The sequence below is a fragment of the Schistocerca americana genome, chromosome 7, assembly GCF_021461395.2.
Source record: "Schistocerca americana isolate TAMUIC-IGC-003095 chromosome 7, iqSchAmer2.1, whole genome shotgun sequence".
NCBI lineage: Eukaryota > Metazoa > Arthropoda > Insecta > Orthoptera > Acrididae > Schistocerca > Schistocerca americana.
The window spans coordinates 599,061,050-599,075,036 of record NC_060125.1 but is presented as its reverse complement, the minus strand read 5'-3'; positions in this window follow the sequence as shown (position 1 = coordinate 599,075,036).

Here is a 13,987-nt window from a genome sequence, read left to right as displayed (position 1 = left end):
TCTCTCACTTTAATTGAAACTTTTTGATTAATATATAATGAGTTTACAAGTCTTCTGGTTTTCCAGTCCACTCTCTTTTCCCCCATTATAGTCGCCAGCTTGTCTCAAACCACATTGTTAAATGCCTTTTCTAGATCGGTGAAGCACAGTACTTTTTTGCGAAAATGTGAATCAAAGCTTCTCTAATGAAATGAGCTTTAGTGCACGAACATATACTCTTTCTAAACCGAACAATCTTTTGCAGCCGGGTTTGTGACAGAGCATCTGAAAAAAACCGTGTTTGTTGGTTGAACAGTCAGATAGTAACTTTATAGTCTTATGAGGAGGCTACAGTTCAGTGTTACCGATACGTACCAGAACAGTTGGTTCTTACAGGACATCTGCCCGGATTTGTGAATCAGCTGACGATTTCTTAAAGAGCAAAACGCAGTACTCTTCCTTGAAGGGGCAACAGGAACAAAAAACTAGCGATCATTTGAAGTGTACTTCAGCGAAGTGCGGCGGGACTGCTACACAGTTGCTCGTGGCATAATGTTTCGCTCCAATGCCGGTTATACAAGCGGCGCATAGCGCTACGCTGGTTGCGTCGGTTCGCCTACTCCGGCGTTTGCTTCAACGCTACTCACTCCGGTCAATAAACACACACAGCTCACGTAACACGCGTTCTCTGTTTAACAGCAGGTAAGAGGCTCCTGTGTTAAGTTTCTTACAAAAATAGGAAGCAAATGCGTCTCGACGTTTTTAGCGCGGTGGAAGAGATGGGGACACCAGATGCTAAAACTTTTCACTACGCAACAGGTCGAGGTACAGCCATAACCGTTGACGGATATATGTTGGCTCTTGATCACATGATATATCTGGGAATGCGTCATACATGGATTCCCGCACTATGTGCTTGTGGATCAAGCCGTGTGGCTAAGCAATCGATAGCGATTAGTGTAAAGCTGCAATCACATTTGTGTGGATAATTCCGTTGTGCAAAGTAAATAGGTACTCTGAAGTAGGTCAGCGGTAGGAAAATCGAATGCCTAAAGATGAACAACTTCGTAGGGAGTTATAGTTGTACATCTAACGTAAGCCATTTCGTAGTCGTGCAGTGTTCGACAACGTATGATTTTCGAAAAAAAGACATTGTGCGAAAAACCAGTAACACAATATGAGAGTTCAGTCGCGTTTAGCTCTCGCGTGTTAGTTTCGAAAAACGTAAGAAGCTTAAGAAATGTAAAGATTGGAAACGTTAGATAGCAAGGAATGAATGATATCGCAAAAATATTTACTAGCATTACGAATGAATACACGAGGTTGAGCGCGCACACAGGTTTGACATGGCTAAAGATCGTGGGTTTGTCTCATTTGTTAGTTTGTTAGTAAAATGCAGTTCGCCTGAGATACTATCTACCAACAATATTGCAGCTATGTCTGCGGTTCTTCTCAAAGATGACAAAAAAAAACAACACAAAGAAAAATGTAGAGTATCGCACATGATTTGAATTTATTATGCTTTAATTTAATAGAATATAAAGAGAAGGCGATATTTTTCACCAAGAGCATGAGGAAATATCATGAATTAGACAAAACTGTTAATAAATGTCTTCGAGAAGATTTAAAAAGATAAAATGAAAATAAAATAGGAGAAACAGTTGATAACAATACGAATATGAAGAAGACACCACAAACTTATGTTGTTTAGACACCACAAATTATCAGTTACGATGATAGTCGACACATTAACAAGAACTGAGAGAAAATTGTTCAAGCATATCAAAATTTCTTTAAATGTTTGCATAGTTGAAGATGTGAATCAGAAACACAGATAATAATTTGCAATTATGTTTTAACAGCGTCAGGCGCCACAAGATTCGACTGTGACAAGACAAGACCGGGCACAGCGAGTTTTCAACCACACTATATGCATTGATATCAACTTCATGTTCAGTTTAACTCAAAAACTGAAACTGAACCTAAGAAAATACACAAAATTTAAACAGAGAACATTAAATGCGTCAACAATACGACAGCACAACGCACGAAACCTCTGGTTACTTGTAAAGTGTTGGAAAATATCACAGACATCTGAACTGAAAATAATGAGATTGCGGAAGCAATGCGAGATGAGGTGAGTAAATCCAATGAAAGTATGAGGAAAGGAAAGACAAGGGAGAATGCCGTTTCAATTGAAATAGTGAAGGCTGCACAAAAAAAAATCAATATTTGCAAAACGTTTTCGAAATAAGAATGCCAAAGAACTCTAACAAAGCCGTAGTTATTCTCCTACACAAGAATAGAGACAGACAAGGTTTAAGAAAGTACAGATCTATTACTCTCCTATCAGTAACATAAGATTTTTCATAAAAATTATAACAAACAGCATAGGAAAAAACTGTGCACTTTCATCAGGCATAGGAACAAGCTGGCTTCAGCAGTGAGTGTAGCACAATGGGCCATTTGCATGGCATCAACGAAATTATACAACCGAGCAATTAGTGTCAAGTATCACTTCGTATGGCATTCACACATTTTGAGAAAGCTTTTGACGCAGCTTCAACAAAGTAGGTAGTAACAACCCTTCGAAAACGGGTAACTGGTTAAATTTACATTAATATACTGAAGAGTTTATACATTCACGGTACAACTTTCATTAGACTTCGTGAGGTAAGTGAAGTTTAGAATTGAAACAGGCCCGAGAGAAGGAGATGTTACACCACAAAACCTATTCTCAGTATTGTTAGAGGAAGTTTTCAGCACCTTGAAGTAGGAAAATGAAGTAGAAATACGGATTAATGGAACGATCTGAAGCATCTTCGTTTTGCTGATCACTTTTTATCGTTTGGGTCTAATGCAAATAAACTTCAACAATGAACCGAAGAACTTAATAGGGCAAGTTTGAAAGCAGGCTTCGTAATCAGTAACAAGAACACTGTAATGAATAATAAACAGCATTAAAGAAGTCATGGAACAAGTGGATGAGTTTTTGTAGATAGGTGCGTTGAGGACAATGAGCGAATGGATGGTAAGATAATTAAACAAAATTATGAAAATAGCCTGCTATGCTATTGGTGAAATAAGTAGTTTCAAAACTAAACGTTCTGCGTATCTGAAAAATAAATTTTTTAATAAGTGTGAATTATCAGTTTTGACTTGTGGCAATGAAACACGAACTTTTAGTTCGTTGAAAAACTGTCCCTCAGCGGGCAGTAGAAAGATGCGTGATGGAGTTACTGAGAGAGGCAGGAAGAGAAACAAGTGTGTCGGGGAACAGGCTGGAATGCAAGACGCAATTTAAACGGAAATTAATGGCAGATGAGTGGGGCTTGTAGCCAGGAGAATGGAATGCTATGAGAGTAACAAAACATCGTGCTGACCGCCTAATTGAAATGGACTGTTGAAATCCAGACATCAAAAATTAAGGTTTCTCGTGGGCTCCCTCAACGCTTACGACATATTCCGGGCCAGTTCCTTTGAAAATGGCACAGCTGGTTTCCTTTCCCAATCTGAACTTCAGCTGCGGCGTTAACGGCCTCATCGTCGACGGAACGTTAAATCCTGATGTTCGTTCTTTCTGTCTCTTCCCCTTGGTATAAAGAGGTCAGACCTCTTCCGTAGTTTGTGCTCATCCAGTTAATGTTGATCATTTTTTTTAACGAAAAAGACGACGCTTAGTTTTTTTTCTGTGAAGAGTCCTACAAGAATTGTTGTAGGCACATGCTGGCGGGGGCTCTTAGCACTGCTTTCGCCACACTTCGGTGATACTAAAATCGTCGCCAGATATTTTCCTGGACTCTGATACTAGAAAACATCTCAAATACCAATTTTTCATGAACTGGTAGCAAAAGATTACCTTGTACTGTAGTGTACTCTCTGAGGAGACCATGGTCACGTCGTGTGTGATACAATATGGAGGTGAGTGAATGTAGGGACGCAATAGCTTGGTGCAGACCTATTGGCTGCCTGCGTTCAGCTGCGTTCTATTTATTGGAAAGGCAGATCCCAGAATGAGATTCATTGTAATAATTCTAATGAATTATAATTGGCGTAATTCAACGACGAAGGTAATCACTTACGAATATCCCATGTAATCGATAATTTTCCATCGTTCGTCACTCTGTGACTCTTACCAGTTTGTATCAAAACAAGGAGCGAAGGTATAAAGAAGATCTGGACGATTCACGCGTATCGGAAATAATTGCAGTGGGAAACGGTTCACCTTTATTACTCTTAAAATTCCGTGGCCTACGTACCAATGCTAGTCAAAAAATTTCTTCCTTCCACGTACATTTAGTGTATTGAACGCGACATTAGCGTTGGGGAACTTAAAGGGAAACGTACGCAGTGGCGTTCTTCCCGTGCGCCATATGCGATGGGACAGGAAATGTTAATGTGATCAGGTATACTTCCACCTTCCACCATACGCGAAACGGTGTTTTCCATGTGATATTTTTGCTTCGGCTGCTGTAAAAACTGCTTTTGTAAAAGATGTGTGTTTCGCTTACCAGTATTTTTTATTGATAATTGAGATTTTGCATTCAACCGCACTAACGCCCACTCTAACATGAAATGATGTGTAATATTTGAACTAATTAACGAAGAAACAGTTTCAAAAAACGCTGATCTTGATAATATACTCGTTCCAATGAAAATGTGTTGTTTATCTAAGCTCTTCCGTAGCCGGTAGATCGCGAAAGACGGAATATGTTCTCAAAGTAATACGGATGAGTGTAGCCGGGAGCTACATTGGATGTACTTTCCCTAGTTTCATTCGCCTCTTTCGCGTGTCAACAGTTGGCGTGTACTCTGTAGAGTGTATGCGCGTGTAGAGTGTAGACGCCTGCTGCCTGCTGTAGATATCATACAACGTAATGAAACATTTTTCTGTGTTTTAAGAACAACTTATGAATGATAACACGCGAATATTTCATGGTAATTCTTTTTGCCACCAATGAATCCAAATGCATATCCAGTATCATCTATTTGTCCGATACGCTTTAGAGTGCCGTTCTTGTACACTGTAAGTTTCAAATTTTATTACAAGCATAACTTGTCTCGAGTTATATATATTTTTTTAGTGTACATACTATTGAAAATGTGCTAGATGACATGCGTGGGTTAACCTGCAAAGAATGGATCATTAATATTTATAAGGTAAAGAAATACGGGTTTTAACGTCCCAGTGACGACAAGGATGGAGAAAGAATTACTCCATGTAGCCACTTTCAGAGGACCCATCCCGGTATTTGCCTTGAGCGGTTTTGCGAAATTACGGAAAACGTAAATCTGGATGGCAGAACGCGGATTCGAAGCTCCGTCCTCTCAAATATGAGCCAAGCGCACTGAGGTGGGCAGTAATAGTAGTAATAGCAGTCGTAGTAGCAAAATAATCATTGGAGTGAATCCGAAAACAATAAGGTTCCTGAATTATTTTCGATGACGTATGCTGTGTTGATATACTAGTTTGAGGCTGTATTCTTCTGTCGCGAGTATACAACCATTTAAAAAGTAAACGCCAGTTACCCCCAAGTCCCCTTTGAGAGGCTAGCAGTTACTGTTTGGCACCGAAACGACGTTATTTCCTAGCAGTGATCCAATGTAGCATAATATTTATCTAGAAATCTGGAACCACCACATCTAAAGAGCATTTAATTCAGAAAAAATTCAATCGTAAAGCACAGGCTACGTAATTACGTCTGTAGAAAAAAAAAAAAAAGAAATCGGAAAGTCCAGACTTTCCTAAACAATCAAGCTAAGGAGGACTAGCTTTAATTTTAATTTTCTTAAATTTGCTGGAGAGCATTGCTGCTAGTTAAAGTTGTACATTACTTTGGAATCGATTTGTCTTTGCGCATTAGATAGCGCTATCCGTTCCTGTTCCTTGCTTAGAAGACGTTAAAAGTAGACGTTTCAGCGTATTCAAATTGCGCTTCTTGCTTGCTCAGATGTTGCGAGTTACACACGTATTTCAGGTTTCTATTTGGTGTCAAAAATCACCTAAAACACGCACATACACTACTGTGTTTATCTGGAGTGAACGTGTTAGAAACGGACAGATTCCACCCTTTGTCAGAGTAAGATGGCAAAGACGTGAAGAAGAATGTCACCATGAAATGAAACAACACGTTATATAACTGGAAAGCAGCTTTTATTTTACCGTATTTTTTATGTTTCTTTAATATAAATCTAAAGTTTATTGAACTACAGCAGTGGCGCGGGACAGAAAATTATTCGCAAACTTCCGTGGGGAATTCTGCGTGTTCTCTGGCACTAGCTTTAGCGAACGCCGCACACAGTCTTCCACTGATGTTCGCAGACAACTCCTTCAGAAGTCCTGGCAATAAGTACAGCTCTGCGCAGTCACTAATTGACGCGGACATCTGCAGAATACTTAAATCTACAAAGACAGAACTAAATCTATGAAAATGTTGTCCTCTGATCGGTGGATGAATTTTCTGGCTTCAGGACGATCACTTTAATAGCTTATTTTCTGACACTTCTTATGTTTTCACGGAACTAACAAACTGGTAGACACAGGTGACGTGTCTATTTGGTAACGTGCAACACACTCTTCGGGTATGTTCGACATAGGTTACTCATAAAACAGAGAAGCTGGTCGCCGTGTGAGAGCCACAATTGATACATTGATACTTAGAGTAGAAGGAAGGAAGATTAGGATTTTAGCGGCCCTGTCGAATTTGGGACCATTAAAGATGTTGAAGAAGCGTAATTCGCAAAGACAGGATAGATAATCAGCCTTTACGTTGTTGAAATAAATACCGCGATATTCGACAGAGTTTATTTAGGGCTATCACGGGAATCTGCAAAAGTTCTCTGATTGGAATCCGCACAGCTTTTCTTCTAAATGTGCCTACCATGCATCAGCCACTGACTGTACAGAAATTATAAGTCGATAGCATGAATTGCAGCTGCGCATGTGTACAACTCTGAACTGTAGATCCGAATTCGCAAGCTGTTTTAATAATTCGCAACTTTAACACGTTAACTTTTATTCCACCGTTCACACTTCTCCAATAAAGAATATTAATAAAACATCAAAATTGTTGCTACTACATCTCAGAGTATCGAAGGTCCTTTTTGTGAGAAAAAAGAAAAGAGGTGTGGTGTCCTCGATGGTCCTTAGAACGTCCAGTAACAGGGTCCATTGTCAATCTAGTGCCAGCCTGCACCTTGCTTCACTTGAGCGTGTAACAGCCAGCTATCATTAAAACAGAAGATTTCTTTTATGTCGCAGTATGTAAGGACAATGCTCCTTAAACTTGTTCCTAGTATGTGGAACCTCCGAAGTTTCCCGCGCACAAGAAACAAACCACCCTCTGATGGACCTCAGCAACCTCTGACTCATCGAACAATAGACAGTGTTAGATGTAGGACTATGAGGCTCACTCTCAGTAGAACTACTGTTTATTGTCACCAACAAAGGTTTGCTAAACAGAGCACGTAATGCGACGCTGACGTAATTTCCTAAATTCATTACCTGAGTATTTTGGTGACTAAGTGATGCGAAAAGTAAAAGAATGATTCATAATAGTCTTAATAGAGAATTTTGATTCTGCATCTAGAATAGCAGCTAGAAAAAAAAAACCACAGAAATTTTCAAGCATAGAAATTACACAGCCAACCGTTTGGAAATAACTATTTGGTACATTGACCTAGGTTTCGACGCCTCTAAGGGTGTCTTCATCAGAATGAAAATTTGAGAAAACCCATAGAAAATTAAGCATGACACAAAAAAAACATTCGTTGTACTAGACACTAAAAGATCTTCCAGTTATCTTGTCATTTCATAACTAGCACTAGAGTATTAATTGTTCTGTTAGATCAATATCGGCAGGTTCACTCTGTAGCAAACAGGCACACACACACACACACACACACACACGTCTCACGGTAGACTGAAGACTTAGGGCCTATCTGAATATTTATTGCATTTGAGGTACTTACATTGTTTTAGAACTGTCGTACAAAAGTAAAAAAGAATGGGATGGAAAACCGTCAAAGATTTAAGCGAGATTCTGAAATGATATGTAATTGTATCAGTTTAGCAGTGTGTTCGCTGTAGTGGACACTAGTGAGAAATTAAAACTGGTACTCAGATCACGACGAGTGGCAAATGAAAACGTCCTACTGGTGAGGTCCTCCATTACGGATCAGGCTACTTGTAAATATTGGGAATACTGCTTGGATTTTCTACTCTGGTGAAGATAACTAAAGAAACATTCTGTACTGTGAACCGCAGATTAAAACAAACCGTACTCCCGGGACTATCTGCAATTCTACTTTGACTAGTGTGTGACATGGTCCTCCTCCGGTATCATGAGTGTGGCAACAGGCTAATCTACGCTACAGTGTTCTACGCTATCTATATAAACTAAAATTGAGAGACAAATTCAGGAAAGTTGAATAGTACAATAGACGAATCTTAAGCTAGTATTTTGATGCATAATACGTACACAAACTATTAAAAAAGCGAAATAGAAGGGAGGAGGAGCACACTAACACTTTCTAGATCGTTTACTTATTATTTTGTTTGTTTGGTTGCTGTTATAAACCAATCGTTATTTGCTTTTTTCTCTGTCTTCAGCATACAGCAATTTAACTTATTGTTACACCTTTATCGAAATAGAACGGGGTAAAACTTGTCAACGTAAAAATACGCAAAATGGTTTAATAAACGCCAAAATCAATGATGGTGCTTTTTCAGTAAAAGCAAAACACACTTAAATTGCAGAACTCTTAAGACAGGAAAAATCAAATATTCAGAAAGAAACAACCGACATCTATCGTTGTCACGTATTTAGAAATGAAACTGAGCTTGTAGTGACTTCCGCATTCCGATAATACACTCTTCAGAAAGCATGGCTTTGAACAACTGAAAACGAACGATCTTAAAAGTTGGACATTGTTGTGGGAGCCGTTGTAATAATGCGAATGGCCAACACAATCTGCGCAGTCTGCGAAAGTGCGTTGGCGCGAATAGTCGTAGCAGCGATGTGCGTTCGCGCGTTGCATGTGTTATTACAAAGTCGTCAGGCTATTTCGTGTAGATAAAGTAAAACGTGTAGTGCTGCAGCATAAATAATTATTTCATTCAAACTTAGTGTCGTGTAGAAATAGCATCTTCCTTGTGTTCATTGGAGTCCAAAAATAACCGCGTATAAGTTAGTTATTAATTTATAACTGGACTCAATTTTAGAATTTATTAACCTGGATTTCACATACAGAGTTTATTAATACATGCTACTGACGCGTGCAGTAGCCTAAAACAGCATTTTAACGTCACAAAATCTTCACTTTTACGGAGGTTCTAGCTACAGTAAGTAAAATATTGGCCCTGAGGTTCGCTGGCACGATCTTCAGGCACAACGAGGGTAAGTTTGGTCCGTTCACAGGATGTATCGCGGCTAGGCACTTACTGGCAGACATGAGGCTGTGCTCGGCGGTCGACATGACGGCCAGGGCGCAGCTGCTTGCGGCTATCGGCGCGGCGCCATCGGCGGTGGACTGCGGTGCGTTGGGCTGCGGCCTAGGCTCGGCTCGGCTGTCCTCGCGGCGGCAGACGCACTGCGACTGGCCGCCAGCCGAACGCGCTCGCCCCGCCACAGCCCGCCGGGCCACGCCCCCAGCCAATCAACGGCCTCGCGCGCCCGTCGGCGGCGCGCGCATGCGCACTGCGAGCCCGCATCCCCACCACCGAGAGCCGACCCCTGGCAGTGCCGTTGCACGGGTGTTGCGGCTTGCCTAACACGAGGCGCCCCCGTGAAAAGACACATTTCACGCAAATCGACCACGTGCGACTTCTTACGGCTCCTTCACGCTAGGCCAACCATTTAGTCGAGTGCCGCGTGGCTGAGTAGTTAACGTGTCACTACAACATTGTCGATTAAGTAACTGAACGTGTTTTCAGTCAAGTGGCAAGAACACCCCTAGCGAGGGCAGGTAGTAGCAACGTGCTGCTGCTACTGAACAAAGCAGTGAGGATCATTACTTCTAGCAAAAAAGTGACGTTTGTAAACCCATCTTTTCGAAACTAGGAGATACAATCGATTCAGCTAATAGGTTACAGGGTATGTTTTACTGATTCATTCAGGTGAAGCTGAACCAAAACACGTGTGTTTTACCATAAACGCCGGCTGCTGTGACCGAGCGGTTCTAGGCGCTTCAGTCTGGAACCGCGCGACCGCTACGGTCGCAGGTTCGAATCCTGCCTCGGGCATGAATTTGTGTGATGTTCATAGGTTAGTTAGGTTTGAATAGGTCTAAGTTCTAGGGTACTGGTGATCTCAGATGTTAAGTCGTATAGTGCTCAGAGCCATTTGAACCATTTTACAATAAACGTTACACAGTCATCTCAGCAACCGGAATCAGGACAGCCTGGAGAGACCAAGATGTCAACTGAGCAATAGCAGTTCCGTGATGGTGGTCATGAAAATATTTAGTGCGCTAATGAACAGTGTTCAGTTTCGAACTGTGTAGATGTTTAGACTAAAAAATGTTTAATGCCCTAAAGGAACAACGGCTGTACTCTGTGGACAAGTTCTTTCCCTAGTGATAGAAAAATTACTGGCTAACTTTATACTCACTGGTGTGAGAATAGCAACAACAGTGGTACTGTATATTCAATGTTATTACAGCGTCAGTTACGTTGTTGTGTTATTATCGTAGTTTTCCTGTGTATGCCTCTTCATCCCGAATAACTACTGCAACATGCCTTTATGCCTCTCACCACCTTACATAAAAATTGTAATATGTAATATTCTACGTGAAATATAATCGAGCGTGGCCGGAAAACATTGCTATTCATTATTGACTGCCTTATTATTGTTATTAACTACTGCAACCTACATCCTTCTGATTCTGCTTACTGTATTCATCTCTTGGTCTCCCTTTACGATTTTTACCCTCCACACTTCCCTCCAGTACTAAACTGGCGATCGCTTGATGTCTCAGAATGTGCCCCATCAATTGATCCCTTCTTCTAATCAGGTTGTGCCATAAATTTCTTGTCTCCCCATTTCTATTCAATATATCCCCATTAGTTACATGATCCACCCATCTGATCTTCAGCATCTTTCTGTAGCACCATATTTCAAAAGCTTCTATTCGCTTCTTGTTTAAACTGTTTATGGTCCGTGTTTCCCTTCTATACATGGCTACACTCCAGACAAACACTTCCAGAAAAAACTTCCTAACACGTAAATCTATATTCGATGTTAACAAACTTCTCTTCTTCAGAAACGCTTTTGTGGACATTGCCAGTCTACATTTTATATCCTCTCTACTCCCATCATCATCAGTTATTTTGCTGCCCAAATAGCAAAACTCATCTGCTATTTTAAGTGTCTCGTTTCTTAATCTAATTCCCTCAGCATCATCTGATTTAACTCGACTATATTCCATCAGCCTTGTTTTGCTTTGTTGATGTTCATCTTATATCCTCCTTTCAAGACACTGTCCATTCCGTTCAACTGCTATTCCACGTCCTTTTCCGTCTCTGAGAGATAAAAAATATTAACGGGAAACCCTAAAGTTTTTATTTCTTCTCCTTGAACTTTAATTCTGCTCCAGATTTTTCTTTGGTTTCCTTTGCTATTTGTTCGCTATACTAATTGAATAACATCGGCGATAGGCTACAACCCTGTCTTATTCCTTTCTCAACCATTGCTTCCCTTGTCATACCCTTTGACTCTTTATTACTGTCATCTGGTTCCTGTACAAATTGTAAATAGCCCTTCGGTCCGTGTATTTTAGCCCTGCTACCTTCAGAATTTCGGAGAGAGTATTCAAGTCAACATTGTCAAAATCTTTCTCAAAATCTACAAATCGTTGTCTTTCCTGAACCTATCTTCTAACACAACTCATAGGGTCAGTATTGGATCGCGTGTTGCTGCATTTCTGCGGAATCCAAACTGATCTTCCCCGAGGTCAGCTTCTACCAGTTTTGCAATTCTTATATAAAGAATTCGTGTTAATATTTTGCAACGATGACTTTTTAAACTGTTCAGTAATATTCACACCTATCAACACCTGCTTTTTTTGGAATTGGAATTTTTATATTCTTCTTGAAGTCTGAGGGTATTTGGTTTGTCCCACAGATCTTACGCACCAGATGGAAGAGTTTTGTCATGGCTGGCTCTACGAAGGCTATTAGTATTTCTGACGGAGTATGGTGTAGTCCCGGAGCGTTGTTTCGAATTAGGTCTTTCAGTGCTCTGCCAAATTCTTCTCGCAGTATCGCATTAGCATCTCATATTTATCTACGCCCTCTTCTGTCCTCAAGTACGTCTCCCTTATGTTCGATATACTCCTTCCACCTGTCGCTTTTCCCTTCCTTACTTAGACTGGTTTTCCATCTGAGCTCTAAACGTTCATACTCTCTTCTGAAAACGTGTCTTTAACGTTGCTCTAGGCGGTATCTATCTTTCCCCTAGTGATGTATGCTTCTAATTTCTTACATTTTTCCTCTAGTCATTCTTGCTTAGCCTTTTTGCACCCCAGTCAACTTCATTTATAGACGTTTGTATTCCCTTTCACCTGCTTCATTTACTATATTTTTATATTTTCTGGTTTCATCAAATAAATTGACTATCTCCTGTGTTATCCAAGGATTTCTTCCAGTTTATATGCCTTACAGCAAAATATGTACAAACCTCGTAGAAATTATCATTATCATCAATGCGTGTACCTGGGTGGCCTTGGGTTAAAAAAAAAGGTAACTAAATGTTACGACAAATTTTATAAACAATCGACAAGTACGCCGAAGAAGAAGAGGTAGAACTACGATGGACATGTTGTTCCCTGTACTCTTGCGCGCCGGCCGGGGTGGCCAAGCGGTTAAAGGCGCTACAGTCTGGAACCGCGCGACCCCTACGGTCGCAGGTTGGAATCCTGCCTCGGGCATGGATGTGTGTGATGTCCTTACGTTACTTAGGTTTAAGTAGTTCTAAGTCCTAGGGGACTGATGACCTTAGAAGAAGCCATTTGAACCATTTGACTCTTGCGCTTCTATGCATGAAATATCTTTCCTTTGTCATTCGCTTATCTTATCTGCTTGGATTTGGACCTAAGAGGACGTTCTTGTGTAAAGCTCATCTTGCTCTACCAGCTGATAATGTAAGTTGTACTTAAAACCCGAAAAATATAATGGTTATTTTGTCAAAAGAATTCGTGCATGTGGTCAATCTATTGTAAATCTGATACCTTTATTGCCTTAAGTAGATATGGGCCTTAACAAAGAATTTTCATTGTTAGGCGCCATCTTAGAAAGATCTTTAACATTTTCCTTTTAGCTCATCTACGAGACGTGCCGTCGGTTAGGACAATTAACTTTATTCCAGATCCCACGAGACCAGAGGCAGCTACTAATAATTTAACGATTTTACTTAAGGGGCTCCAGAAAGGCTCAAAATCATGAAAAGTTCAATGTTTACTTATTTGCGTTTTCTGAATCTGCAGACTATTACCTTTTAATAGATATATAATTTATTCAATTCCGAAGACTACAACTATTTTTAATTTTTTTTTGAAATGTGTTCTACATGGGCGTGACCCACTGTGGCGCTGTTAAACTGCTGTCAAATGGTGTTATTATTAACGTCCGTGTTCATCAGGTACATTTTAGTGATGTGAGATAAAGTATGTGTTGTGGCTAACCTGTGATGGTTCAATATATATCGCTGGTGTGATTGTCGATTGTTTCATGTTTATTTACTCTGTCGTTATCTCGAAAATATTCGTAATTAATTCTGTTTCTTGAGTCTCTGTTTTGTTGAAGTATAATAATGAGTAAAAGTAAAGTTATTAGAAATCCTCTGAAGGCTTTTAAGAAAAGGAGAAATGTTGGAAAGCCAAAGGTATGTGTTATTACTGTAAACAATAAAGACGATAACCAAGTGAGTGAACCTAACCTCTCAAGTACACCTGCCCATACCAGTCAAAGTGGGAAAGAAAATACTTCACAGAAGAAGCTTGGTTCAATGAG